The sequence below is a fragment of the Gasterosteus aculeatus genome, chromosome 2 (genome assembly GCF_964276395.1).
Source record: "Gasterosteus aculeatus chromosome 2, fGasAcu3.hap1.1, whole genome shotgun sequence".
Taxonomy (NCBI): Eukaryota; Metazoa; Chordata; class Actinopteri; order Perciformes; family Gasterosteidae; genus Gasterosteus; species Gasterosteus aculeatus.
This window is the reverse complement of record NC_135689.1, coordinates 21,705,841-21,724,125: the sequence shown is the minus strand read 5'-3', so window position 1 is coordinate 21,724,125 and position 18,285 is coordinate 21,705,841. Positions and strand designations below refer to the sequence as shown.

The window sequence follows — 18,285 nt, the reverse complement described above, 5'->3', positions numbered from 1 at the left end:
AGTTTTGACAATGAAATGGAGTCACTTTCTAAGGCCTTCTCTGTGTCTTTTACAGATCGAAATGAAAAAGCTTACAGCACCTGGGATTCCCAGGCGGTCTTCCATCCAAGTACTAACCAGGCCCTACTCTGCTTAGCTTCTGAGATCAGACGGAGCCAGAGAGGTATGGCTGTAAGCAACTGTATGTCCTCTTCCTAATCTTTTAAAATGTGTCAAAGGTTTTGGAGTTTTGATAATGAAAAAGGAGTCACTTTCTAATGCCTTCTCGATTTCTTCCAGAGAGAGAAATGAAAAAGCTTACGGCACCTGGGATTCCCAGGCGGTCTTCCATCCAAGTACTAACCAGGCCCTACTCTGCTTAGCTTCTGAGATCAGACGAGATCAGGCGGAGCCAGAGAGGTATGGCCGTAAGCAACTGTATGTCCTCTACCTAATCTTTTAAAATGTGTCAAAGGTTTTGTAGTTTTGACAATTAAATGGAGTCACTTTCTAAGGCCTTCTCTGTGTCTTTTACAGATCGAAATGAAAAAGCGTACAGCACCTGGGATTCCCAGGCGGTCTTCCATCCAAGTACTAACCAGGCCCTACTCTGCTTAGCTTCTGAGATCAGACGAGATCAGGCGGAGCCAGAGAGGTATGGCCGTAAGCAACTGTATGTCCTCTTCCTAATCTTTTAAAATGTGTCAAAGGTTTTGGAGTTTTGATAATGAAAAAGGAGTCACTTTCTAATGCCTTCTCGATTTCTTCCAGAGAGAGAAATGAAAAAGCTTACGGCACCTGGGATTCCCAGGCGGTCTTCCATCCAAGTACTAACCAGGCCCTACTCTGCTTAGCTTCTGAGATCAGACGAGATCAGGCGGAGCCAGAGAGGTATGGCCGTAAGAAACTGTATGTCCTCTTCCTAATCTTTTAAAATGTGTCAAAGGTTTTGTAGTTTTGACAATGAAATGGAGTCACTTTCTAAGGCCTTCTCTGTGTCTTTTACAGATCGAAATGAAAAAGCTTACAGCACCTGGGATTCCCAGGCGGTCTTCCATCCAAGTACTAACCAGGCCCTACTCTGCTTAGCTTCTGAGATCAGACGAGATCAGGCGGAGCCAGAGAGGTATGGCCGTAAGCAACTGTATGTCCTCTTCCTAATCTTTTAAAATGTGTCAAAGGTTTTGGAGTTTTGATAATGAAAAAGGAGTCACTTTCTAAGGCCTTCTCGATTTCTTCCAGAGAGAGAAATGAAAAAGCTTACGGCACCTGGGATTCCCAGGCGGTCTTCCATCCAAGTACTAACCAGGCCCTACTCTGCTTAGCTTCTGAGATCAGACGAGATCAGGCGGAGCCAGAGAGGTATGGCCGTAAGCAACTGTATGTCCTCTTCCTAATCTTTTAAAATGTGTCAAAGGTTTTGTAGTTTTGACAATGAAATGGAGTCACTTTCTAAGGCCTTCTCTGTGTCTTTTACAAATAGAATTGAAAAAGCTTACGGCACCTGGGATTCCCAGGCGGTCTTCCATCCAAGTACTAATCAGGCCCTACTCTGCTTAGCTTCTGAGATCAGACGAGATCAGGCGGAGCCAGAGAGGTATGGCCGTAAGCAACTGTATGTCCTCTACCTAATCTTTTAAAATGTGTCAAAGGTTTTGTAGTTTTGACAATTAAATGGAGTCACTTTCTAAGGCCTTCTCTGTGTCTTTTACAGATCGAAATGAAAAAGCTTACAGCACCTGGGATTCCCAGGCGGTCTTCCATCCAAGTACTAACCAGGCCCTACTCTGCTTAGCTTCTGAGATCAGACGAGATCAGGCGAAGCCAGAGAGGTATGGCCGTAAGCAACTGTATGTCCTCTTCCTAATATTTTAAAATGTGTCAAAGGTTTTGGAGTTTAGATAATGAAAAAGGAGTCACTTTCTAATGCCTTCTCGATTTCTTCCAGAGAGAGAAATGAAAAAGCTTACAGCACCTGGGATTCCCAGGCGGTCTTCCATCCAAGTACTAACCAGGCCCTACTCTGCTTAGCTTCTGAGATCTGACGAGATCAGGCGGAGCCAGAGAGGTATGGCCGTAAGCAACTGTATGTCCTCTTCCTAATCTTTTAAAATGTGTCAAAGGTTTTGTAGTTTTGACAATGAAATGGAGTCACTTTCTAAGGCCTTCTCTGTGTCTTTTACAGATCGAAATGAAAAAGCTTACAGCACCTGGGATTCCCAGGCGGTCTTCCATCCAAGTACTAACCAGGCCCTACTCTGCTTAGCTTCTGAGATCTGACGAGATCAGGCGGAGCCAGAGAGGTATGGCCGTAAGCAACTGTATGTCCTCTTCCTAATCTTTTAAAATGTGTCAAAGGTTTTGTAGTTTTGACAAAGAAATGGAGTCACTTTCTAAGGCCTTCTCTGTGTCTTTTACAGATCGAAATGAAAAAGCTTACAGCACCTGGGATTCCCAGGCGGTCTTCCATCCAAGTACTAACCAGGCCCTACTCTGCTTAGCTTCTGAGATCTGACGAGATCAGGCGGAGCCAGAGAGGTATGGCCGTAAGCAACTGTATGTCCTCTTCCTAATCTTTTAAAATGTGTCAAAGGTTTTGTAGTTTTGACAAAGAAATGGAGTCACTTTCTAAGGCCTTCTCTTTGTCTTTTACAGATCGAAATGAAAAAGCTTACAGCACCTGGGATTCCCAGGCGGTCTTCCATCCAAGTACTAACCAGGCCCTACTCTGCTTAGCTTCTGAGATCAGACGAGATCAGGCAGAGCCAGAGAGGTATGGCCGTAAGCAACTGTATGTCCTCTTCCTAATCTTTTAAAATGTGTCTAAGGTTTTGGAGTTTTGATAATGAAAAAGGAGTCACTTTCTAATGCCTTCTCGATTTCTTCCAGAGAGAGAAATGAAAAAGCTTACAGCACCTGGGATTCCCAGGCGGTCTTCCATCCAAGTACTAACCAGGCCCTACTCTGCTTAGCTTCTGAGATCAGACGAGATCAGGCGGAGCCAGAGAGGTATGGCCGTAAGCAACCTTATGTCCTCTACCTAATCTTTTAAAATGTGTCAAAGGTTTTGGAGTTTTGACAATGAAATGGAGTCACTTTCTAAGTTCTTCTTTGTGTCTTTTACAGATCGAAATAAAAAAGCTTACAGCACCTGGGATTCCCAGGCGGTCTTCCATCCAAGTACTAACCAGGCCCTACTCTGCTTAGCTTCTGAGATCAGACGAGATCAGGCGAAGCCAGAGAGGTATGGCCGTAAGCAACTGTATGTCCTCTTCCTAATATTTTAAAATGTGTCAAAGGTTTTGGAGTTTAGATAATGAAAAAGGAGTCACTTTCTAATGCCTTCTCGATTTCTTCCAGAGAGAGAAATGAAAAAGCTTACGGCACCTGGGATTCCCAGGCGGTCTTCCATCCAAGTACTAACCAGGCCCTACTCTGCTTAGCTTCTGAGATCTGACGAGATCAGGCGGAGCCAGAGAGGTATGGCCGTAAGCAACTGTATGTCCTCTTCCTAATCTTTTAAAATGTGTCAAAGGTTTTGTAGTTTTGACAATGAAATGGAGTCACTTTCTAAGGCCTTCTCTGTGTCTGTTACAGATCGAAATGAAAAAGCTTACGGCACCTGGGATTCCCAGGCGGTCTTCCATCCAAGTACTAACCAGGCCCTACTCTGCTTAGCTTCTGAGATCAGACGAGATCAGGCGGAGCCAGAGAGGTATGGCCGTAAGCAACCTTATGTCCTCTACCTAATCTTTTAAAATGTGTCAAAGGTTTTGGAGTTTTGACAATGAAATGGAGTCACTTTCTAAGTTCTTCTTTGTGTCTTTTACAGATCGAAATAAAAAAGCTTACAGCACCTGGGATTCCCAGGCGGTCTTCCATCCAAGTACTAACCAGGCCCTACTCTGCTTAGCTTCTGAGATCAGACGAGATCAGGCGAAGCCAGAGAGGTATGGCCGTAAGCAACTGTATGTCCTCTTCCTAATATTTTAAAATGTGTCAAAGGTTTTGGAGTTTAGATAATGAAAAAGGAGTCACTTTCTAATGCCTTCTCGATTTCTTCCAGAGAGAGAAATGAAAAAGCTTACGGCACCTGGGATTCCCAGGCGGTCTTCCATCCAAGTACTAACCAGGCCCTACTCTGCTTAGCTTCTGAGATCTGACGAGATCAGGCGGAGCCAGAGAGGTATGGCCGTAAGCAACTGTATGTCCTCTTCCTAATCTTTTAAAATGTGTCAAAGGTTTTGTAGTTTTGACAATGAAATGGAGTCACTTTCTAAGGCCTTCTCTGTGTCTGTTACAGATCGAAATGAAAAAGCTTACAGCACCTGGGATTCCCAGGCGGTCTTCCATCCAAGTACTAACCAGGCCCTACTCTGCTTAGCTTCTGAGATCAGACGAGATCAGGCGGAGCCAGAGAGGTATGGCCGTAAGCAACTGTATGTCCTCTACCTAATCTTTTAAAATGTGTCAAAGGTTTTGTAGTTTTGACAATGAAAAAGGAGTCACTTTCTAATGCCTTCTCGATTTCTTCCAGAGAGAGAAATGAAAAAGCTTACGGCACCTGGGATTCCCAGGCGGTCTTCCATCCAAGTACTAACCAGGCCCTACTCTGCTTAGCTTCTGAGATCAGACGAGATCAGGCCGAGCCAGAGAGGTATGGCCGTAAGCAACTGTATGTCCTCTTCCTAATCTTTTAAAATGTGTCAAAGGTTTTGTAGTTTTGACAATGAAATGGAGTCACTTTCTAAGGCCTTCTCTGTGTCTTTTACAGATCGAAATGAAAAAGCTTACAGCACCTGGGATTTCCAGGCGGTCTTCCATCCAAGTACTAACCAGGCCCTACTCTGCTTAGCTTCTGAGATCAGACGAGATCAGGCGGAGCCAGAGAGGTATGGCCGTAAGCAACTGTATGTCCTCTACCTAATCTTTTAAAATGTGTCAAAGGTTTTGTAGTTTTGACAATTAAATGGAGTCACTTTCTAAGGCCTTCTCTGTGTCTTTTACAGATCGAAATGAAAAAGCTTACAGCACCTGGGATTCCCAGGCGGTCTTCCATCCAAGTACTAACCAGGCCCTACTCTGCTTAGCTTCTGAGATCAGACGAGATCAGGCGAAGCCAGAGAGGTATGGCCGTAAGCAACTGTATGTCCTCTTCCTAATATTTTAAAATGTGTCAAAGGTTTTGGAGTTTAGATAATGAAAAAGGAGTCACTTTCTAATGCCTTCTCGATTTCTTCCAGAGAGAGAAATGAAAAAGCTCACAGCACCTGGGATTCCCAGGCGGTCTTCCATCCAAGTACTAACCAGGCCCTACTCTGCTTAGCTTCTGAGATCAGACGAGATCAGGCGGAGCCAGAGAGGTATGGCCGTAAGCAACTGTATGTCCTCTACCTAATCTTTTAAAATGTGTCAAAGGTTTTGTAGTTTTGACAATGAAATGGAGTCACTTTCTAAGGCCTTCTCTGTGTCTTTTACAGATCGAAATGAAAAAGCTTACAGCACCTGGGATTCCCAGGCTGTCTTCCATCCAAGTACTAACCAGGCCCTACTCTGCTTAGCTTCTGAGATCAGACGAGATCAGGCGGAGCCAGAGAGGTATGGCCGTAAGCAACTGTATGTCCTCTTCCTAATCTTTTAAAATGTGTCAAAGGTTTTGGAGTTTTGATAATGAAAAAGGAGTCACTTTCTAAGGCCTTCTCGATTTCTTCCAGAGAGAGAAATGAAAAAGCTTACGGCACCTGGGATTCCCAGGCGGTCTTCCATCCAAGTACTAACCAGGCCCTACTCTGCTTAGCTTCTGAGATCAGACGAGATCAGGCGGAGCCAGAGAGGTATGGCCGTAAGCAACTGTATGTCCTCTACCTAATCTTTTAAAATGTGTCAAAGGTTTTGTAGTTTTGACAATTAAATGGAGTCACTTTCTAAGTTCTTCTTTGTGTCTTTTACAGATCGAAATGAAAAAGCTTACAGCACCTGGGATTCCCAGGCGGTCTTCCATCCAAGTACTAACCAGGCCCTACTCTGCTTAGCTTCTGAGATCAGACGAGATCAGGCGAAGCCAGAGAGGTATGGCCGTAAGCAACTGTATGTCCTCTTCCTAATATTTTAAAATGTGTCAAAGGTTTTGGAGTTTAGATAATGAAAAAGGAGTCACTTTCTAATGCCTTCTCGATTTCTTCCAGAGAGAGAAATGAAAAAGCTTACAGCACCTGGGATTCCCAGGCGGTCTTCCATCCAAGTACTAACCAGGCCCTACTCTGCTTAGCTTCTGAGATCTGACGAGATCAGGCGGAGCCAGAGAGGTATGGCCGTAAGCAACTGTATGTCCTCTTCCTAATCTTTTAAAATGTGTCAAAGGTTTTGTAGTTTTGACAATGAAATGGAGTCACTTTCTAAGGCCTTCTCTGTGTCTTTTACAGATCGAAATGAAAAAGCTTACAGCACCTGGGATTCCCAGGCGGTCTTCCATCCAAGTACTAACCAGGCCCTACTCTGCTTAGCTTCTGAGATCTGACGAGATCAGGCGGAGCCAGAGAGGTATGGCCGTAAGCAACTGTATGTCCTCTTCCTAATCTTTTAAAATGTGTCAAAGGTTTTGTAGTTTTGACAAAGAAATGGAGTCACTTTCTAAGGCCTTCTCTGTGTCTTTTACAGATCGAAATGAAAAAGCTTACAGCACCTGGGATTCCCAGGCGGTCTTCCATCCAAGTACTAACCAGGCCCTACTCTGCTTAGCTTCTGAGATCAGACGAGATCAGGCAGAGCCAGAGAGGTATGGCCGTAAGCAACTGTATGTCCTCTTCCTAATCTTTTAAAATGTGTCTAAGGTTTTGGAGTTTTGATAATGAAAAAGGAGTCACTTTCTAATGCCTTCTCGATTTCTTCCAGAGAGAGAAATGAAAAAGCTTACGGCACCTGGGATTCCCAGGCGGTCTTCCATCCAAGTACTAACCAGGCCCTACTCTGCTTAGCTTCTGAGATCAGACGAGATCAGGCGGAGCCAGAGAGGTATGGCCGTAAGCAACTGTATGTCCTCTACCTAATCTTTTAAAATGTGTCAAAGGTTTTGGAGTTTTGACAATGAAATGGAGTCACTTTCTAAGTTCTTCTTTGTGTCTTTTACAGATCGAAATAAAAAAGCTTACAGCACCTGGGATTCCCAGGCGGTCTTCCATCCAAGTACTAACCAGGCCCTACTCTGCTTAGCTTCTGAGATCAGACGAGATCAGGCGAAGCCAGAGAGGTATGGCCGTAAGCAACTGTATGTCCTCTTCCTAATATTTTAAAATGTGTCAAAGGTTTTGGAGTTTAGATAATGAAAAAGGAGTCACTTTCTAATGCCTTCTCGATTTCTTCCAGAGAGAGAAATGAAAAAGCTTACGGCACCTGGGATTCCCAGGCGGTCTTCCATCCAAGTACTAACCAGGCCCTACTCTGCTTAGCTTCTGAGATCTGACGAGATCAGGCGGAGCCAGAGAGGTATGGCCGTAAGCAACTGTATGTCCTCTTCCTAATCTTTTAAAATGTGTCAAAGGTTTTGTAGTTTTGACAATGAAATGGAGTCACTTTCTAAGGCCTTCTCTGTGTCTTTTACAGATCGAAATGAAAAAGCTTACAGCACCTGGGATTCCCAGGCGGTCTTCCATCCAAGTACTAACCAGGCCCTACTCTGCTTAGCTTCTGAGATCAGACGGAGCCAGAGAGGTATGGCTGTAAGCAACTGTATGTCCTCTTCCTAATCTTTTAAAATGTGTCAAAGGTTTTGGAGTTTTGATAATGAAAAAGGAGTCACTTTCTAATGCCTTCTCGATTTCTTCCAGAGAGAGAAATGAAAAAGCTTACGGCACCTGGGATTCCCAGGCGGTCTTCCATCCAAGTACTAACCAGGCCCTACTCTGCTTAGCTTCTGAGATCAGACGAGATCAGGCGGAGCCAGAGAGGTATGGCCGTAAGCAACTGTATGTCCTCTTCCTAATCTTTTAAAATGTGTCTAAGGTTTTGGAGTTTTGATAATGAAAAAGGAGTCACTTTCTAATGCCTTCTCGATTTCTTCCAGAGAGAGAAATGAAAAAGCTTACGGCACCTGGGATTCCCAGGCGGTCTTCCATCCAAGTACTAACCAGGCCCTACTCTGCTTAGCTTCTGAGATCAGACGAGATCAGGCGGAGCCAGAGAGGTATGGCCGTAAGCAACTGTATGTCCTCTACCTAATCTTTTAAAATGTGTCAAAGGTTTTGGAGTTTTGACAATGAAATGGAGTCACTTTCTAAGTTCTTCTTTGTGTCTTTTACAGATCGAAATAAAAAAGCTTACAGCACCTGGGATTCCCAGGCGGTCTTCCATCCAAGTACTAACCAGGCCCTACTCTGCTTAGCTTCTGAGATCAGACGAGATCAGGCGAAGCCAGAGAGGTATGGCCGTAAGCAACTGTATGTCCTCTTCCTAATATTTTAAAATGTGTCAAAGGTTTTGGAGTTTAGATAATGAAAAAGGAGTCACTTTCTAATGCCTTCTCGATTTCTTCCAGAGAGAGAAATGAAAAAGCTTACGGCACCTGGGATTCCCAGGCGGTCTTCCATCCAAGTACTAACCAGGCCCTACTCTGCTTAGCTTCTGAGATCTGACGAGATCAGGCGGAGCCAGAGAGGTATGGCCGTAAGCAACTGTATGTCCTCTTCCTAATCTTTTAAAATGTGTCAAAGGTTTTGTAGTTTTGACAATGAAATGGAGTCACTTTCTAAGGCCTTCTCTGTGTCTTTTACAGATCGAAATGAAAAAGCTTACAGCACCTGGGATTCCCAGGCGGTCTTCCATCCAAGTACTAACCAGGCCCTACTCTGCTTAGCTTCTGAGATCAGACGGAGCCAGAGAGGTATGGCTGTAAGCAACTGTATGTCCTCTTCCTAATCTTTTAAAATGTGTCAAAGGTTTTGGAGTTTTGATAATGAAAAAGGAGTCACTTTCTAATGCCTTCTCGATTTCTTCCAGAGAGAGAAATGAAAAAGCTTACGGCACCTGGGATTCCCAGGCGGTCTTCCATCCAAGTACTAACCAGGCCCTACTCTGCTTAGCTTCTGAGATCAGACGAGATCAGGCGGAGCCAGAGAGGTATGGCCGTAAGCAACTGTATGTCCTCTACCTAATCTTTTAAAATGTGTCAAAGGTTTTGTAGTTTTGACAATTAAATGGAGTCACTTTCTAAGGCCTTCTCTGTGTCTTTTACAGATCGAAATGAAAAAGCGTACAGCACCTGGGATTCCCAGGCGGTCTTCCATCCAAGTACTAACCAGGCCCTACTCTGCTTAGCTTCTGAGATCAGACGAGATCAGGCGGAGCCAGAGAGGTATGGCCGTAAGCAACTGTATGTCCTCTTCCTAATCTTTTAAAATGTGTCAAAGGTTTTGGAGTTTTGATAATGAAAAAGGAGTCACTTTCTAATGCCTTCTCGATTTCTTCCAGAGAGAGAAATGAAAAAGCTTACGGCACCTGGGATTCCCAGGCGGTCTTCCATCCAAGTACTAACCAGGCCCTACTCTGCTTAGCTTCTGAGATCAGACGAGATCAGGCGGAGCCAGAGAGGTATGGCCGTAAGAAACTGTATGTCCTCTTCCTAATCTTTTAAAATGTGTCAAAGGTTTTGTAGTTTTGACAATGAAATGGAGTCACTTTCTAAGGCCTTCTCTGTGTCTTTTACAGATCGAAATGAAAAAGCTTACAGCACCTGGGATTCCCAGGCGGTCTTCCATCCAAGTACTAACCAGGCCCTACTCTGCTTAGCTTCTGAGATCAGACGAGATCAGGCGGAGCCAGAGAGGTATGGCCGTAAGCAACTGTATGTCCTCTTCCTAATCTTTTAAAATGTGTCAAAGGTTTTGGAGTTTTGATAATGAAAAAGGAGTCACTTTCTAAGGCCTTCTCGATTTCTTCCAGAGAGAGAAATGAAAAAGCTTACGGCACCTGGGATTCCCAGGCGGTCTTCCATCCAAGTACTAACCAGGCCCTACTCTGCTTAGCTTCTGAGATCAGACGAGATCAGGCGGAGCCAGAGAGGTATGGCCGTAAGCAACTGTATGTCCTCTACCTAATCTTTTAAAATGTGTCAAAGGTTTTGTAGTTTTGACAATTAAATGGAGTCACTTTCTAAGGCCTTCTCTGTGTCTTTTACAGATCGAAATGAAAAAGCTTACAGCACCTGGGATTCCCAGGCGGTCTTCCATCCAAGTACTAACCAGGCCCTACTCTGCTTAGCTTCTGAGATCAGACGAGATCAGGCGAAGCCAGAGAGGTATGGCCGTAAGCAACTGTATGTCCTCTTCCTAATATTTTAAAATGTGTCAAAGGTTTTGGAGTTTAGATAATGAAAAAGGAGTCACTTTCTAATGCCTTCTCGATTTCTTCCAGAGAGAGAAATGAAAAAGCTTACAGCACCTGGGATTCCCAGGCGGTCTTCCATCCAAGTACTAACCAGGCCCTACTCTGCTTAGCTTCTGAGATCTGACGAGATCAGGCGGAGCCAGAGAGGTATGGCCGTAAGCAACTGTATGTCCTCTTCCTAATCTTTTAAAATGTGTCAAAGGTTTTGTAGTTTTGACAAAGAAATGGAGTCACTTTCTAAGGCCTTCTCTGTGTCTTTTACAGATCGAAATGAAAAAGCTTACAGCACCTGGGATTCCCAGGCGGTCTTCCATCCAAGTACTAACCAGGCCCTACTCTGCTTAGCTTCTGAGATCTGACGAGATCAGGCGGAGCCAGAGAGGTATGGCCGTAAGCAACTGTATGTCCTCTTCCTAATCTTTTAAAATGTGTCAAAGGTTTTGTAGTTTTGACAAAGAAATGGAGTCACTTTCTAAGGCCTTCTCTTTGTCTTTTACAGATCGAAATGAAAAAGCTTACAGCACCTGGGATTCCCAGGCGGTCTTCCATCCAAGTACTAACCAGGCCCTACTCTGCTTAGCTTCTGAGATCAGACGAGATCAGGCGGAGCCAGAGAGGTATGGCCGTAAGCAACCTTATGTCCTCTACCTAATCTTTTAAAATGTGTCAAAGGTTTTGGAGTTTTGACAATGAAATGGAGTCACTTTCTAAGTTCTTCTTTGTGTCTTTTACAGATCGAAATAAAAAAGCTTACAGCACCTGGGATTCCCAGGCGGTCTTCCATCCAAGTACTAACCAGGCCCTACTCTGCTTAGCTTCTGAGATCAGACGAGATCAGGCGAAGCCAGAGAGGTATGGCCGTAAGCAACTGTATGTCCTCTTCCTAATATTTTAAAATGTGTCAAAGGTTTTGGAGTTTAGATAATGAAAAAGGAGTCACTTTCTAATGCCTTCTCGATTTCTTCCAGAGAGAGAAATGAAAAAGCTTACGGCACCTGGGATTCCCAGGCGGTCTTCCATCCAAGTACTAACCAGGCCCTACTCTGCTTAGCTTCTGAGATCTGACGAGATCAGGCGGAGCCAGAGAGGTATGGCCGTAAGCAACTGTATGTCCTCTTCCTAATCTTTTAAAATGTGTCAAAGGTTTTGTAGTTTTGACAATGAAATGGAGTCACTTTCTAAGGCCTTCTCTGTGTCTTTTACAGATCGAAATGAAAAAGCTTACAGCACCTGGGATTCCCAGGCGGTCTTCCATCCAAGTACTAACCAGGCCCTACTCTGCTTAGCTTCTGAGATCAGACGGAGCCAGAGAGGTATGGCTGTAAGCAACTGTATGTCCTCTTCCTAATCTTTTAAAATGTGTCAAAGGTTTTGGAGTTTTGATAATGAAAAAGGAGTCACTTTCTAATGCCTTCTCGATTTCTTCCAGAGAGAGAAATGAAAAAGCTTACGGCACCTGGGATTCCCAGGCGGTCTTCCATCCAAGTACTAACCAGGCCCTACTCTGCTTAGCTTCTGAGATCAGACGAGATCAGGCGGAGCCAGAGAGGTATGGCCGTAAGCAACTGTATGTCCTCTACCTAATCTTTTAAAATGTGTCAAAGGTTTTGGAGTTTTGATAATGAAAAAGGAGTCACTTTCTAATGCCTTCTCGATTTCTTCCAGAGAGAGAAATGAAAAAGCTTACGGCACCTGGGATTCCCAGGCGGTCTTCCATCCAAGTACTAACCAGGCCCTACTCTGCTTAGCTTCTGAGATCAGACGAGATCAGGCGGAGCCAGAGAGGTATGGCCGTAAGAAACTGTATGTCCTCTTCCTAATCTTTTAAAATGTGTCAAAGGTTTTGTAGTTTTGACAATGAAATGGAGTCACTTTCTAAGGCCTTCTCTGTGTCTTTTACAGATCGAAATGAAAAAGCTTACAGCACCTGGGATTCCCAGGCGGTCTTCCATCCAAGTACTAACCAGGCCCTACTCTGCTTAGCTTCTGAGATCAGACGAGATCAGGCGGAGCCAGAGAGGTATGGCCGTAAGCAACTGTATGTCCTCTTCCTAATCTTTTAAAATGTGTCAAAGGTTTTGGAGTTTTGATAATGAAAAAGGAGTCACTTTCTAAGGCCTTCTCGATTTCTTCCAGAGAGAGAAATGAAAAAGCTTACGGCACCTGGGATTCCCAGGCGGTCTTCCATCCAAGTACTAACCAGGCCCTACTCTGCTTAGCTTCTGAGATCAGACGAGATCAGGCGGAGCCAGAGAGGTATGGCCGTAAGCAACTGTATGTCCTCTACCTAATCTTTTAAAATGTGTCAAAGGTTTTGTAGTTTTGACAATTAAATGGAGTCACTTTCTAAGGCCTTCTCTGTGTCTTTTACAGATCGAAATGAAAAAGCTTACAGCACCTGGGATTCCCAGGCGGTCTTCCATCCAAGTACTAACCAGGCCCTACTCTGCTTAGCTTCTGAGATCAGACGAGATCAGGCGAAGCCAGAGAGGTATGGCCGTAAGCAACTGTATGTCCTCTTCCTAATATTTTAAAATGTGTCAAAGGTTTTGGAGTTTAGATAATGAAAAAGGAGTCACTTTCTAATGCCTTCTCGATTTCTTCCAGAGAGAGAAATGAAAAAGCTTACAGCACCTGGGATTCCCAGGCGGTCTTCCATCCAAGTACTAACCAGGCCCTACTCTGCTTAGCTTCTGAGATCTGACGAGATCAGGCGGAGCCAGAGAGGTATGGCCGTAAGCAACTGTATGTCCTCTTCCTAATCTTTTAAAATGTGTCAAAGGTTTTGTAGTTTTGACAATGAAATGGAGTCACTTTCTAAGGCCTTCTCTGTGTCTTTTACAGATCGAAATGAAAAAGCTTACAGCACCTGGGATTCCCAGGCGGTCTTCCATCCAAGTACTAACCAGGCCCTACTCTGCTTAGCTTCTGAGATCTGACGAGATCAGGCGGAGCCAGAGAGGTATGGCCGTAAGCAACTGTATGTCCTCTTCCTAATCTTTTAAAATGTGTCAAAGGTTTTGTAGTTTTGACAAAGAAATGGAGTCACTTTCTAAGGCCTTCTCTGTGTCTTTTACAGATCGAAATGAAAAAGCTTACAGCACCTGGGATTCCCAGGCGGTCTTCCATCCAAGTACTAACCAGGCCCTACTCTGCTTAGCTTCTGAGATCTGACGAGATCAGGCGGAGCCAGAGAGGTATGGCCGTAAGCAACTGTATGTCCTCTTCCTAATCTTTTAAAATGTGTCAAAGGTTTTGTAGTTTTGACAAAGAAATGGAGTCACTTTCTAAGGCCTTCTCTTTGTCTTTTACAGATCGAAATGAAAAAGCTTACAGCACCTGGGATTCCCAGGCGGTCTTCCATCCAAGTACTAACCAGGCCCTACTCTGCTTAGCTTCTGAGATCAGACGAGATCAGGCAGAGCCAGAGAGGTATGGCCGTAAGCAACTGTATGTCCTCTTCCTAATCTTTTAAAATGTGTCTAAGGTTTTGGAGTTTTGATAATGAAAAAGGAGTCACTTTCTAATGCCTTCTCGATTTCTTCCAGAGAGAGAAATGAAAAAGCTTACAGCACCTGGGATTCCCAGGCGGTCTTCCATCCAAGTACTAACCAGGCCCTACTCTGCTTAGCTTCTGAGATCAGACGAGATCAGGCGGAGCCAGAGAGGTATGGCCGTAAGCAACCTTATGTCCTCTACCTAATCTTTTAAAATGTGTCAAAGGTTTTGGAGTTTTGACAATGAAATGGAGTCACTTTCTAAGTTCTTCTTTGTGTCTTTTACAGATCGAAATAAAAAAGCTTACAGCACCTGGGATTCCCAGGCGGTCTTCCATCCAAGTACTAACCAGGCCCTACTCTGCTTAGCTTCTGAGATCAGACGAGATCAGGCGAAGCCAGAGAGGTATGGCCGTAAGCAACTGTATGTCCTCTTCCTAATATTTTAAAATGTGTCAAAGGTTTTGGAGTTTAGATAATGAAAAAGGAGTCACTTTCTAATGCCTTCTCGATTTCTTCCAGAGAGAGAAATGAAAAAGCTTACGGCACCTGGGATTCCCAGGCGGTCTTCCATCCAAGTACTAACCAGGCCCTACTCTGCTTAGCTTCTGAGATCTGACGAGATCAGGCGGAGCCAGAGAGGTATGGCCGTAAGCAACTGTATGTCCTCTTCCTAATCTTTTAAAATGTGTCAAAGGTTTTGTAGTTTTGACAATGAAATGGAGTCACTTTCTAAGGCCTTCTCTGTGTCTGTTACAGATCGAAATGAAAAAGCTTACGGCACCTGGGATTCCCAGGCGGTCTTCCATCCAAGTACTAACCAGGCCCTACTCTGCTTAGCTTCTGAGATCAGACGAGATCAGGCGGAGCCAGAGAGGTATGGCCGTAAGCAACCTTATGTCCTCTACCTAATCTTTTAAAATGTGTCAAAGGTTTTGGAGTTTTGACAATGAAATGGAGTCACTTTCTAAGTTCTTCTTTGTGTCTTTTACAGATCGAAATAAATAAGCTTACAGCACCTGGGATTCCCAGGCGGTCTTCCATCCAAGTACTAACCAGGCCCTACTCTGCTTAGCTTCTGAGATCAGACGAGATCAGGCGAAGCCAGAGAGGTATGGCCGTAAGCAACTGTATGTCCTCTTCCTAATATTTTAAAATGTGTCAAAGGTTTTGGAGTTTAGATAATGAAAAAGGAGTCACTTTCTAATGCCTTCTCGATTTCTTCCAGAGAGAGAAATGAAAAAGCTTACGGCACCTGGGATTCCCAGGCGGTCTTCCATCCAAGTACTAACCAGGCCCTACTCTGCTTAGCTTCTGAGATCTGACGAGATCAGGCGGAGCCAGAGAGGTATGGCCGTAAGCAACTGTATGTCCTCTTCCTAATCTTTTAAAATGTGTCAAAGGTTTTGTAGTTTTGACAATGAAATGGAGTCACTTTCTAAGGCCTTCTCTGTGTCTGTTACAGATCGAAATGAAAAAGCTTACAGCACCTGGGATTCCCAGGCGGTCTTCCATCCAAGTACTAACCAGGCCCTACTCTGCTTAGCTTCTGAGATCAGACGAGATCAGGCGGAGCCAGAGAGGTATGGCCGTAAGCAACTGTATGTCCTCTACCTAATCTTTTAAAATGTGTCAAAGGTTTTGTAGTTTTGACAATGAAAAAGGAGTCACTTTCTAATGCCTTCTCGATTTCTTCCAGAGAGAGAAATGAAAAAGCTTACGGCACCTGGGATTCCCAGGCGGTCTTCCATCCAAGTACTAACCAGGCCCTACTCTGCTTAGCTTCTGAGATCAGACGAGATCAGGCGGAGCCAGAGAGGTATGGCCGTAAGCAACTGTATGTCCTCTTCCTAATCTTTTAAAATGTGTCAAAGGTTTTGTAGTTTTGACAATGAAATGGAGTCACTTTCTAAGGCCTTCTCTGTGTCTTTTACAGATCGAAATGAAAAAGCTTACAGCACCTGGGATTCCCAGGCGGTCTTCCATCCAAGTACTAACCAGGCCCTACTCTGCTTAGCTTCTGAGATCAGACGAGATCAGGCAGAGCCAGAGAGGTATGGCCGTAAGCAACTGTATGTCCTCTTCCTAATCTTTTAAAATGTGTCTAAGGTTTTGGAGTTTTGATAATGAAAAAGGAGTCACTTTCTAATGCCTTCTCGATTTCTTCCAGAGAGAGAAATGAAAAAGCTTACGGCACCTGGGATTCCCAGGCGGTCTTCCATCCAAGTACTAACCAGGCCCTACTCTGCTTAGCTTCTGAGATCAGACGAGATCAGGCGGAGCCAGAGAGGTATGGCCGTAAGCAACTGTATGTCCTCTTCCTAATATTTTAAAATGTGTCAAAGGTTTTGGAGTTTAGATAATGAAAAAGGAGTCACTTTCTAATGCCTTCTCGATTTCTTCCAGAGAGAGAAATGAAAAAGCTCACAGCACCTGGGATTCCCAGGCGGTCTTCCATCCAAGTACTAACCAGGCCCTACTCTGCTTAGCTTCTGAGATCAGACGAGATCAGGCGGAGCCAGAGAGGTATGGCCGTAAGCAACTGTATGTCCTCTACCTAATCTTTTAAAATGTGTCAAAGGTTTTGGAGTTTTGACAATGAAATGGAGTCACTTTCTAAGTTCTTCTTTGTGTCTTTTACAGATCGAAATAAAAAAGCTTACAGCACCTGGGATTCCCAGGCGGTCTTCCATCCAAGTACTAACCAGGCCCTACTCTGCTTAGCTTCTGAGATCAGACGAGATCAGGCGAAGCCAGAGAGGTATGGCCGTAAGCAACTGTATGTCCTCTTCCTAATATTTTAAAATGTGTCAAAGGTTTTGGAGTTTAGATAATGAAAAAGGAGTCACTTTCTAATGCCTTCTCGATTTCTTCCAGAGAGAGAAATGAAAAAGCTCACAGCACCTGGGATTCCCAGGCGGTCTTCCATCCAAGTACTAACCAGGCCCTACTCTGCTTAGCTTCTGAGATCTGACGAGATCAGGCGGAGCCAGAGAGGTATGGCCGTAAGCAACTGTATGTCCTCTTCCTAATCTTTTAAAATGTGTCAAAGGTTTTGTAGTTTTGACAATGAAATGGAGTCACTTTCTAAGGCCTTCTCTGTGTCTTTTACAGATCGAAATGAAAAAGCTTACAGCACCTGGGATTCCCAGGCGGTCTTCCATCCAAGTACTAACCAGGCCCTACTCTGCTTAGCTTCTGAGATCTGACGAGATCAGGCGGAGCCAGAGAGGTATGGCCGTAAGCAACTGTATGTCCTCTTCCTAATCTTTTAAAATGTGTCTAAGGTTTTGGAGTTTTGATAATGAAAAAGGAGTCACTTTCTAATGCCTTCTCGATTTCTTCCAGAGAGAGAAATGAAAAAGCTTACGGCACCTGGGATTCCCAGGCGGTCTTCCATCCAAGTACTAACCAGGCCCTACTCTGCTTAGCTTCTGAGATCAGACGAGATCAGGCGGAGCCAGAGAGGTATGGCCGTAAGCAACTGTATGTCCTCTACCTAATCTTTTAAAATGTGTCAAAGGTTTTGGAGTTTTGACAATGAAATGGAGTCACTTTCTAAGTTCTTCTTTGTGTCTTTTACAGATCGAAATAAAAAAGCTTACAGCACCTGGGATTCCCAGGCGGTCTTCCATCCAAGTACTAACCAGGCCCTACTCTGCTTAGCTTCTGAGATCAGACGAGATCAGGCGAAGCCAGAGAGGTATGGCCGTAAGCAACTGTATGTCCTCTTCCTAATATTTTAAAATGTGTCAAAGGTTTTGGAGTTTAGATAATGAAAAAGGAGTCACTTTCTAATGCCTTCTCGATTTCTTCCAGAGAGAGAAATGAAAAAGCTTACGGCACCTGGGATTCCGAGGCGGTCTTCCATCCAAGTACTAACCAGGCCCTACTCTGCTTAGCTTCTGAGATCAGACGAGATCAGGCGGAGCCAGAGAGGTATGGCCGTAAGCAACTGTATGTCCTCTTCCTAATCTTTTAAAATGTGTCAAAGGTTTTGGAGTTTTGATAATGAAAAAGGAGTCACTTTCTAATGCCTTCTCGATTTCTTCCAGAGAGAGAAATGAAAAAGCTTACGGCACCTGGGATTCCCAGGCGGTCTTCCATCCAAGTACTAACCAGGCCCTACTCTGCTTAGCTTCTGAGATCAGACGAGATCAGGCGGAGCCAGAGAGGTATGGCCGTAAGCAACTGTATGTCCTCTTCCTAATCTTTTAAAATGTGTCAAAGGTTTTGTAGTTTTGACAATGAAATGGAGTCACTTTCTAAGGCCTTCTCTGTGTCTTTTACAGATCGAAATGAAAAAGCTTACAGCACCTGGGATTCCCAGGCGGTCTTCCATCCAAGTACTAACCAGGCCCTACTCTGCTTAGCTTCTGAGATCAGACGAGATCAGGCGGAGCCAGAGAGGTATGGCCGTAAGCAACTGTAT

At 44.4% G+C, this 18,285-nt stretch overlaps 74 non-coding genes and 4 pseudogenes across 74 annotated transcripts; all 78 read right to left on the bottom strand.

Annotated features, from left to right (window-relative positions):
- Positions 1 to 68: 68 nt before the first annotated feature.
- On the bottom strand, positions 69 to 177 carry LOC144399891 (5S ribosomal RNA; annotated as a pseudogene).
- Positions 178 to 294: 117 nt separating this feature from the next.
- Positions 295 to 413, bottom strand: LOC144401211 (5S ribosomal RNA). The gene has a single exon (XR_013463146.1). It is a non-coding gene; the product is annotated as a 5S ribosomal RNA (ribosomal RNA).
- A 116-nt stretch (positions 414 to 529) lies between these two features.
- LOC144398566 (5S ribosomal RNA) lies at positions 530 to 648 on the bottom strand. Its single transcript, XR_013460713.1, has one exon. It is a non-coding gene; the product is annotated as a 5S ribosomal RNA (ribosomal RNA).
- A 117-nt stretch (positions 649 to 765) lies between these two features.
- Positions 766 to 884, bottom strand: LOC144397653 (5S ribosomal RNA). Its single transcript, XR_013459799.1, has one exon. It is a non-coding gene; the product is annotated as a 5S ribosomal RNA (ribosomal RNA).
- A 116-nt stretch (positions 885 to 1,000) lies between these two features.
- On the bottom strand, positions 1,001 to 1,119 carry LOC144395410 (5S ribosomal RNA). The gene has a single exon (XR_013457544.1). It is a non-coding gene; the product is annotated as a 5S ribosomal RNA (ribosomal RNA).
- Positions 1,120 to 1,236: 117 nt separating this feature from the next.
- On the bottom strand, positions 1,237 to 1,355 carry LOC144401210 (5S ribosomal RNA). Its single transcript, XR_013463145.1, has one exon. It is a non-coding gene; the product is annotated as a 5S ribosomal RNA (ribosomal RNA).
- A 116-nt stretch (positions 1,356 to 1,471) lies between these two features.
- LOC144396953 (5S ribosomal RNA) lies at positions 1,472 to 1,590 on the bottom strand. Its single transcript, XR_013459099.1, has one exon. It is a non-coding gene; the product is annotated as a 5S ribosomal RNA (ribosomal RNA).
- A 116-nt stretch (positions 1,591 to 1,706) lies between these two features.
- On the bottom strand, positions 1,707 to 1,825 carry LOC144390905 (5S ribosomal RNA). Its single transcript, XR_013454720.1, has one exon. It is a non-coding gene; the product is annotated as a 5S ribosomal RNA (ribosomal RNA).
- A 117-nt stretch (positions 1,826 to 1,942) lies between these two features.
- LOC144405072 (5S ribosomal RNA) lies at positions 1,943 to 2,061 on the bottom strand. Its single transcript, XR_013467014.1, has one exon. It is a non-coding gene; the product is annotated as a 5S ribosomal RNA (ribosomal RNA).
- A 116-nt stretch (positions 2,062 to 2,177) lies between these two features.
- On the bottom strand, positions 2,178 to 2,296 carry LOC144405071 (5S ribosomal RNA). Its single transcript, XR_013467013.1, has one exon. It is a non-coding gene; the product is annotated as a 5S ribosomal RNA (ribosomal RNA).
- Positions 2,297 to 2,412: 116 nt separating this feature from the next.
- LOC144405069 (5S ribosomal RNA) lies at positions 2,413 to 2,531 on the bottom strand. The gene has a single exon (XR_013467011.1). It is a non-coding gene; the product is annotated as a 5S ribosomal RNA (ribosomal RNA).
- Positions 2,532 to 2,647: 116 nt separating this feature from the next.
- On the bottom strand, positions 2,648 to 2,766 carry LOC144397883 (5S ribosomal RNA). Its single transcript, XR_013460030.1, has one exon. It is a non-coding gene; the product is annotated as a 5S ribosomal RNA (ribosomal RNA).
- A 117-nt stretch (positions 2,767 to 2,883) lies between these two features.
- Positions 2,884 to 3,002, bottom strand: LOC144395408 (5S ribosomal RNA). Its single transcript, XR_013457542.1, has one exon. It is a non-coding gene; the product is annotated as a 5S ribosomal RNA (ribosomal RNA).
- Positions 3,003 to 3,118: 116 nt separating this feature from the next.
- LOC144390903 (5S ribosomal RNA) lies at positions 3,119 to 3,237 on the bottom strand. Its single transcript, XR_013454717.1, has one exon. It is a non-coding gene; the product is annotated as a 5S ribosomal RNA (ribosomal RNA).
- A 117-nt stretch (positions 3,238 to 3,354) lies between these two features.
- On the bottom strand, positions 3,355 to 3,473 carry LOC144401768 (5S ribosomal RNA). Its single transcript, XR_013463703.1, has one exon. It is a non-coding gene; the product is annotated as a 5S ribosomal RNA (ribosomal RNA).
- A 116-nt stretch (positions 3,474 to 3,589) lies between these two features.
- Positions 3,590 to 3,708, bottom strand: LOC144401209 (5S ribosomal RNA). The gene has a single exon (XR_013463144.1). It is a non-coding gene; the product is annotated as a 5S ribosomal RNA (ribosomal RNA).
- A 116-nt stretch (positions 3,709 to 3,824) lies between these two features.
- Positions 3,825 to 3,943, bottom strand: LOC144390898 (5S ribosomal RNA). The gene has a single exon (XR_013454714.1). It is a non-coding gene; the product is annotated as a 5S ribosomal RNA (ribosomal RNA).
- A 117-nt stretch (positions 3,944 to 4,060) lies between these two features.
- On the bottom strand, positions 4,061 to 4,179 carry LOC144401757 (5S ribosomal RNA). The gene has a single exon (XR_013463692.1). It is a non-coding gene; the product is annotated as a 5S ribosomal RNA (ribosomal RNA).
- A 116-nt stretch (positions 4,180 to 4,295) lies between these two features.
- On the bottom strand, positions 4,296 to 4,414 carry LOC144395407 (5S ribosomal RNA). The gene has a single exon (XR_013457541.1). It is a non-coding gene; the product is annotated as a 5S ribosomal RNA (ribosomal RNA).
- Positions 4,415 to 4,531: 117 nt separating this feature from the next.
- On the bottom strand, positions 4,532 to 4,650 carry LOC144399010 (5S ribosomal RNA). The gene has a single exon (XR_013461155.1). It is a non-coding gene; the product is annotated as a 5S ribosomal RNA (ribosomal RNA).
- A 116-nt stretch (positions 4,651 to 4,766) lies between these two features.
- LOC144398820 (5S ribosomal RNA) lies at positions 4,767 to 4,885 on the bottom strand. Its single transcript, XR_013460967.1, has one exon. It is a non-coding gene; the product is annotated as a 5S ribosomal RNA (ribosomal RNA).
- A 116-nt stretch (positions 4,886 to 5,001) lies between these two features.
- Positions 5,002 to 5,120, bottom strand: LOC144390896 (5S ribosomal RNA). Its single transcript, XR_013454711.1, has one exon. It is a non-coding gene; the product is annotated as a 5S ribosomal RNA (ribosomal RNA).
- Positions 5,121 to 5,237: 117 nt separating this feature from the next.
- LOC144397777 (5S ribosomal RNA) lies at positions 5,238 to 5,356 on the bottom strand. Its single transcript, XR_013459924.1, has one exon. It is a non-coding gene; the product is annotated as a 5S ribosomal RNA (ribosomal RNA).
- A 116-nt stretch (positions 5,357 to 5,472) lies between these two features.
- Positions 5,473 to 5,591, bottom strand: LOC144399468 (5S ribosomal RNA). The gene has a single exon (XR_013461614.1). It is a non-coding gene; the product is annotated as a 5S ribosomal RNA (ribosomal RNA).
- Positions 5,592 to 5,708: 117 nt separating this feature from the next.
- LOC144401208 (5S ribosomal RNA) lies at positions 5,709 to 5,827 on the bottom strand. The gene has a single exon (XR_013463143.1). It is a non-coding gene; the product is annotated as a 5S ribosomal RNA (ribosomal RNA).
- Positions 5,828 to 5,943: 116 nt separating this feature from the next.
- LOC144390893 (5S ribosomal RNA) lies at positions 5,944 to 6,062 on the bottom strand. Its single transcript, XR_013454707.1, has one exon. It is a non-coding gene; the product is annotated as a 5S ribosomal RNA (ribosomal RNA).
- Positions 6,063 to 6,179: 117 nt separating this feature from the next.
- On the bottom strand, positions 6,180 to 6,298 carry LOC144405068 (5S ribosomal RNA). The gene has a single exon (XR_013467010.1). It is a non-coding gene; the product is annotated as a 5S ribosomal RNA (ribosomal RNA).
- A 116-nt stretch (positions 6,299 to 6,414) lies between these two features.
- Positions 6,415 to 6,533, bottom strand: LOC144405067 (5S ribosomal RNA). The gene has a single exon (XR_013467009.1). It is a non-coding gene; the product is annotated as a 5S ribosomal RNA (ribosomal RNA).
- A 116-nt stretch (positions 6,534 to 6,649) lies between these two features.
- LOC144397882 (5S ribosomal RNA) lies at positions 6,650 to 6,768 on the bottom strand. Its single transcript, XR_013460029.1, has one exon. It is a non-coding gene; the product is annotated as a 5S ribosomal RNA (ribosomal RNA).
- A 117-nt stretch (positions 6,769 to 6,885) lies between these two features.
- LOC144401207 (5S ribosomal RNA) lies at positions 6,886 to 7,004 on the bottom strand. The gene has a single exon (XR_013463142.1). It is a non-coding gene; the product is annotated as a 5S ribosomal RNA (ribosomal RNA).
- A 116-nt stretch (positions 7,005 to 7,120) lies between these two features.
- LOC144390891 (5S ribosomal RNA) lies at positions 7,121 to 7,239 on the bottom strand. Its single transcript, XR_013454704.1, has one exon. It is a non-coding gene; the product is annotated as a 5S ribosomal RNA (ribosomal RNA).
- Positions 7,240 to 7,356: 117 nt separating this feature from the next.
- On the bottom strand, positions 7,357 to 7,475 carry LOC144401746 (5S ribosomal RNA). Its single transcript, XR_013463681.1, has one exon. It is a non-coding gene; the product is annotated as a 5S ribosomal RNA (ribosomal RNA).
- Positions 7,476 to 7,591: 116 nt separating this feature from the next.
- Positions 7,592 to 7,700, bottom strand: LOC144399890 (5S ribosomal RNA; annotated as a pseudogene).
- A 117-nt stretch (positions 7,701 to 7,817) lies between these two features.
- Positions 7,818 to 7,936, bottom strand: LOC144401206 (5S ribosomal RNA). Its single transcript, XR_013463141.1, has one exon. It is a non-coding gene; the product is annotated as a 5S ribosomal RNA (ribosomal RNA).
- A 117-nt stretch (positions 7,937 to 8,053) lies between these two features.
- LOC144401205 (5S ribosomal RNA) lies at positions 8,054 to 8,172 on the bottom strand. The gene has a single exon (XR_013463140.1). It is a non-coding gene; the product is annotated as a 5S ribosomal RNA (ribosomal RNA).
- A 116-nt stretch (positions 8,173 to 8,288) lies between these two features.
- Positions 8,289 to 8,407, bottom strand: LOC144390886 (5S ribosomal RNA). The gene has a single exon (XR_013454699.1). It is a non-coding gene; the product is annotated as a 5S ribosomal RNA (ribosomal RNA).
- Positions 8,408 to 8,524: 117 nt separating this feature from the next.
- Positions 8,525 to 8,643, bottom strand: LOC144401735 (5S ribosomal RNA). Its single transcript, XR_013463670.1, has one exon. It is a non-coding gene; the product is annotated as a 5S ribosomal RNA (ribosomal RNA).
- A 116-nt stretch (positions 8,644 to 8,759) lies between these two features.
- Positions 8,760 to 8,868, bottom strand: LOC144399889 (5S ribosomal RNA; annotated as a pseudogene).
- Positions 8,869 to 8,985: 117 nt separating this feature from the next.
- LOC144401204 (5S ribosomal RNA) lies at positions 8,986 to 9,104 on the bottom strand. The gene has a single exon (XR_013463139.1). It is a non-coding gene; the product is annotated as a 5S ribosomal RNA (ribosomal RNA).
- A 116-nt stretch (positions 9,105 to 9,220) lies between these two features.
- LOC144398565 (5S ribosomal RNA) lies at positions 9,221 to 9,339 on the bottom strand. The gene has a single exon (XR_013460712.1). It is a non-coding gene; the product is annotated as a 5S ribosomal RNA (ribosomal RNA).
- Positions 9,340 to 9,456: 117 nt separating this feature from the next.
- LOC144397652 (5S ribosomal RNA) lies at positions 9,457 to 9,575 on the bottom strand. The gene has a single exon (XR_013459798.1). It is a non-coding gene; the product is annotated as a 5S ribosomal RNA (ribosomal RNA).
- Positions 9,576 to 9,691: 116 nt separating this feature from the next.
- Positions 9,692 to 9,810, bottom strand: LOC144395406 (5S ribosomal RNA). The gene has a single exon (XR_013457540.1). It is a non-coding gene; the product is annotated as a 5S ribosomal RNA (ribosomal RNA).
- Positions 9,811 to 9,927: 117 nt separating this feature from the next.
- LOC144401203 (5S ribosomal RNA) lies at positions 9,928 to 10,046 on the bottom strand. Its single transcript, XR_013463138.1, has one exon. It is a non-coding gene; the product is annotated as a 5S ribosomal RNA (ribosomal RNA).
- Positions 10,047 to 10,162: 116 nt separating this feature from the next.
- LOC144390882 (5S ribosomal RNA) lies at positions 10,163 to 10,281 on the bottom strand. Its single transcript, XR_013454685.1, has one exon. It is a non-coding gene; the product is annotated as a 5S ribosomal RNA (ribosomal RNA).
- Positions 10,282 to 10,398: 117 nt separating this feature from the next.
- Positions 10,399 to 10,517, bottom strand: LOC144405066 (5S ribosomal RNA). Its single transcript, XR_013467008.1, has one exon. It is a non-coding gene; the product is annotated as a 5S ribosomal RNA (ribosomal RNA).
- Positions 10,518 to 10,633: 116 nt separating this feature from the next.
- LOC144405065 (5S ribosomal RNA) lies at positions 10,634 to 10,752 on the bottom strand. Its single transcript, XR_013467007.1, has one exon. It is a non-coding gene; the product is annotated as a 5S ribosomal RNA (ribosomal RNA).
- A 116-nt stretch (positions 10,753 to 10,868) lies between these two features.
- On the bottom strand, positions 10,869 to 10,987 carry LOC144395405 (5S ribosomal RNA). Its single transcript, XR_013457539.1, has one exon. It is a non-coding gene; the product is annotated as a 5S ribosomal RNA (ribosomal RNA).
- Positions 10,988 to 11,103: 116 nt separating this feature from the next.
- LOC144390881 (5S ribosomal RNA) lies at positions 11,104 to 11,222 on the bottom strand. Its single transcript, XR_013454684.1, has one exon. It is a non-coding gene; the product is annotated as a 5S ribosomal RNA (ribosomal RNA).
- Positions 11,223 to 11,339: 117 nt separating this feature from the next.
- LOC144401724 (5S ribosomal RNA) lies at positions 11,340 to 11,458 on the bottom strand. The gene has a single exon (XR_013463659.1). It is a non-coding gene; the product is annotated as a 5S ribosomal RNA (ribosomal RNA).
- Positions 11,459 to 11,574: 116 nt separating this feature from the next.
- On the bottom strand, positions 11,575 to 11,683 carry LOC144399888 (5S ribosomal RNA; annotated as a pseudogene).
- Positions 11,684 to 11,800: 117 nt separating this feature from the next.
- On the bottom strand, positions 11,801 to 11,919 carry LOC144401201 (5S ribosomal RNA). The gene has a single exon (XR_013463136.1). It is a non-coding gene; the product is annotated as a 5S ribosomal RNA (ribosomal RNA).
- Positions 11,920 to 12,036: 117 nt separating this feature from the next.
- On the bottom strand, positions 12,037 to 12,155 carry LOC144397651 (5S ribosomal RNA). The gene has a single exon (XR_013459797.1). It is a non-coding gene; the product is annotated as a 5S ribosomal RNA (ribosomal RNA).
- Positions 12,156 to 12,271: 116 nt separating this feature from the next.
- LOC144395404 (5S ribosomal RNA) lies at positions 12,272 to 12,390 on the bottom strand. The gene has a single exon (XR_013457538.1). It is a non-coding gene; the product is annotated as a 5S ribosomal RNA (ribosomal RNA).
- A 117-nt stretch (positions 12,391 to 12,507) lies between these two features.
- On the bottom strand, positions 12,508 to 12,626 carry LOC144401200 (5S ribosomal RNA). Its single transcript, XR_013463135.1, has one exon. It is a non-coding gene; the product is annotated as a 5S ribosomal RNA (ribosomal RNA).
- Positions 12,627 to 12,742: 116 nt separating this feature from the next.
- On the bottom strand, positions 12,743 to 12,861 carry LOC144390877 (5S ribosomal RNA). The gene has a single exon (XR_013454677.1). It is a non-coding gene; the product is annotated as a 5S ribosomal RNA (ribosomal RNA).
- A 117-nt stretch (positions 12,862 to 12,978) lies between these two features.
- LOC144405064 (5S ribosomal RNA) lies at positions 12,979 to 13,097 on the bottom strand. Its single transcript, XR_013467006.1, has one exon. It is a non-coding gene; the product is annotated as a 5S ribosomal RNA (ribosomal RNA).
- Positions 13,098 to 13,213: 116 nt separating this feature from the next.
- LOC144405063 (5S ribosomal RNA) lies at positions 13,214 to 13,332 on the bottom strand. The gene has a single exon (XR_013467005.1). It is a non-coding gene; the product is annotated as a 5S ribosomal RNA (ribosomal RNA).
- A 116-nt stretch (positions 13,333 to 13,448) lies between these two features.
- On the bottom strand, positions 13,449 to 13,567 carry LOC144405062 (5S ribosomal RNA). The gene has a single exon (XR_013467004.1). It is a non-coding gene; the product is annotated as a 5S ribosomal RNA (ribosomal RNA).
- Positions 13,568 to 13,683: 116 nt separating this feature from the next.
- Positions 13,684 to 13,802, bottom strand: LOC144397881 (5S ribosomal RNA). The gene has a single exon (XR_013460028.1). It is a non-coding gene; the product is annotated as a 5S ribosomal RNA (ribosomal RNA).
- Positions 13,803 to 13,919: 117 nt separating this feature from the next.
- LOC144395403 (5S ribosomal RNA) lies at positions 13,920 to 14,038 on the bottom strand. Its single transcript, XR_013457537.1, has one exon. It is a non-coding gene; the product is annotated as a 5S ribosomal RNA (ribosomal RNA).
- A 116-nt stretch (positions 14,039 to 14,154) lies between these two features.
- On the bottom strand, positions 14,155 to 14,273 carry LOC144390875 (5S ribosomal RNA). The gene has a single exon (XR_013454676.1). It is a non-coding gene; the product is annotated as a 5S ribosomal RNA (ribosomal RNA).
- Positions 14,274 to 14,390: 117 nt separating this feature from the next.
- LOC144401713 (5S ribosomal RNA) lies at positions 14,391 to 14,509 on the bottom strand. The gene has a single exon (XR_013463648.1). It is a non-coding gene; the product is annotated as a 5S ribosomal RNA (ribosomal RNA).
- A 116-nt stretch (positions 14,510 to 14,625) lies between these two features.
- On the bottom strand, positions 14,626 to 14,744 carry LOC144401199 (5S ribosomal RNA). The gene has a single exon (XR_013463134.1). It is a non-coding gene; the product is annotated as a 5S ribosomal RNA (ribosomal RNA).
- A 116-nt stretch (positions 14,745 to 14,860) lies between these two features.
- LOC144390874 (5S ribosomal RNA) lies at positions 14,861 to 14,979 on the bottom strand. The gene has a single exon (XR_013454673.1). It is a non-coding gene; the product is annotated as a 5S ribosomal RNA (ribosomal RNA).
- Positions 14,980 to 15,096: 117 nt separating this feature from the next.
- LOC144401702 (5S ribosomal RNA) lies at positions 15,097 to 15,215 on the bottom strand. The gene has a single exon (XR_013463637.1). It is a non-coding gene; the product is annotated as a 5S ribosomal RNA (ribosomal RNA).
- Positions 15,216 to 15,331: 116 nt separating this feature from the next.
- LOC144395402 (5S ribosomal RNA) lies at positions 15,332 to 15,450 on the bottom strand. The gene has a single exon (XR_013457536.1). It is a non-coding gene; the product is annotated as a 5S ribosomal RNA (ribosomal RNA).
- A 117-nt stretch (positions 15,451 to 15,567) lies between these two features.
- LOC144401198 (5S ribosomal RNA) lies at positions 15,568 to 15,686 on the bottom strand. Its single transcript, XR_013463133.1, has one exon. It is a non-coding gene; the product is annotated as a 5S ribosomal RNA (ribosomal RNA).
- A 116-nt stretch (positions 15,687 to 15,802) lies between these two features.
- LOC144397880 (5S ribosomal RNA) lies at positions 15,803 to 15,921 on the bottom strand. Its single transcript, XR_013460027.1, has one exon. It is a non-coding gene; the product is annotated as a 5S ribosomal RNA (ribosomal RNA).
- Positions 15,922 to 16,038: 117 nt separating this feature from the next.
- On the bottom strand, positions 16,039 to 16,157 carry LOC144401197 (5S ribosomal RNA). Its single transcript, XR_013463132.1, has one exon. It is a non-coding gene; the product is annotated as a 5S ribosomal RNA (ribosomal RNA).
- A 117-nt stretch (positions 16,158 to 16,274) lies between these two features.
- LOC144397776 (5S ribosomal RNA) lies at positions 16,275 to 16,393 on the bottom strand. The gene has a single exon (XR_013459923.1). It is a non-coding gene; the product is annotated as a 5S ribosomal RNA (ribosomal RNA).
- A 116-nt stretch (positions 16,394 to 16,509) lies between these two features.
- LOC144390873 (5S ribosomal RNA) lies at positions 16,510 to 16,628 on the bottom strand. The gene has a single exon (XR_013454663.1). It is a non-coding gene; the product is annotated as a 5S ribosomal RNA (ribosomal RNA).
- A 117-nt stretch (positions 16,629 to 16,745) lies between these two features.
- LOC144397517 (5S ribosomal RNA) lies at positions 16,746 to 16,864 on the bottom strand. The gene has a single exon (XR_013459663.1). It is a non-coding gene; the product is annotated as a 5S ribosomal RNA (ribosomal RNA).
- Positions 16,865 to 16,980: 116 nt separating this feature from the next.
- Positions 16,981 to 17,099, bottom strand: LOC144405061 (5S ribosomal RNA). Its single transcript, XR_013467003.1, has one exon. It is a non-coding gene; the product is annotated as a 5S ribosomal RNA (ribosomal RNA).
- A 117-nt stretch (positions 17,100 to 17,216) lies between these two features.
- On the bottom strand, positions 17,217 to 17,335 carry LOC144401196 (5S ribosomal RNA). Its single transcript, XR_013463131.1, has one exon. It is a non-coding gene; the product is annotated as a 5S ribosomal RNA (ribosomal RNA).
- A 116-nt stretch (positions 17,336 to 17,451) lies between these two features.
- Positions 17,452 to 17,570, bottom strand: LOC144390870 (5S ribosomal RNA). The gene has a single exon (XR_013454661.1). It is a non-coding gene; the product is annotated as a 5S ribosomal RNA (ribosomal RNA).
- A 117-nt stretch (positions 17,571 to 17,687) lies between these two features.
- On the bottom strand, positions 17,688 to 17,806 carry LOC144398237 (5S ribosomal RNA). The gene has a single exon (XR_013460384.1). It is a non-coding gene; the product is annotated as a 5S ribosomal RNA (ribosomal RNA).
- A 117-nt stretch (positions 17,807 to 17,923) lies between these two features.
- LOC144401195 (5S ribosomal RNA) lies at positions 17,924 to 18,042 on the bottom strand. Its single transcript, XR_013463130.1, has one exon. It is a non-coding gene; the product is annotated as a 5S ribosomal RNA (ribosomal RNA).
- Positions 18,043 to 18,158: 116 nt separating this feature from the next.
- LOC144395401 (5S ribosomal RNA) lies at positions 18,159 to 18,277 on the bottom strand. The gene has a single exon (XR_013457535.1). It is a non-coding gene; the product is annotated as a 5S ribosomal RNA (ribosomal RNA).
- Positions 18,278 to 18,285: the final 8 nt, after the last annotated feature.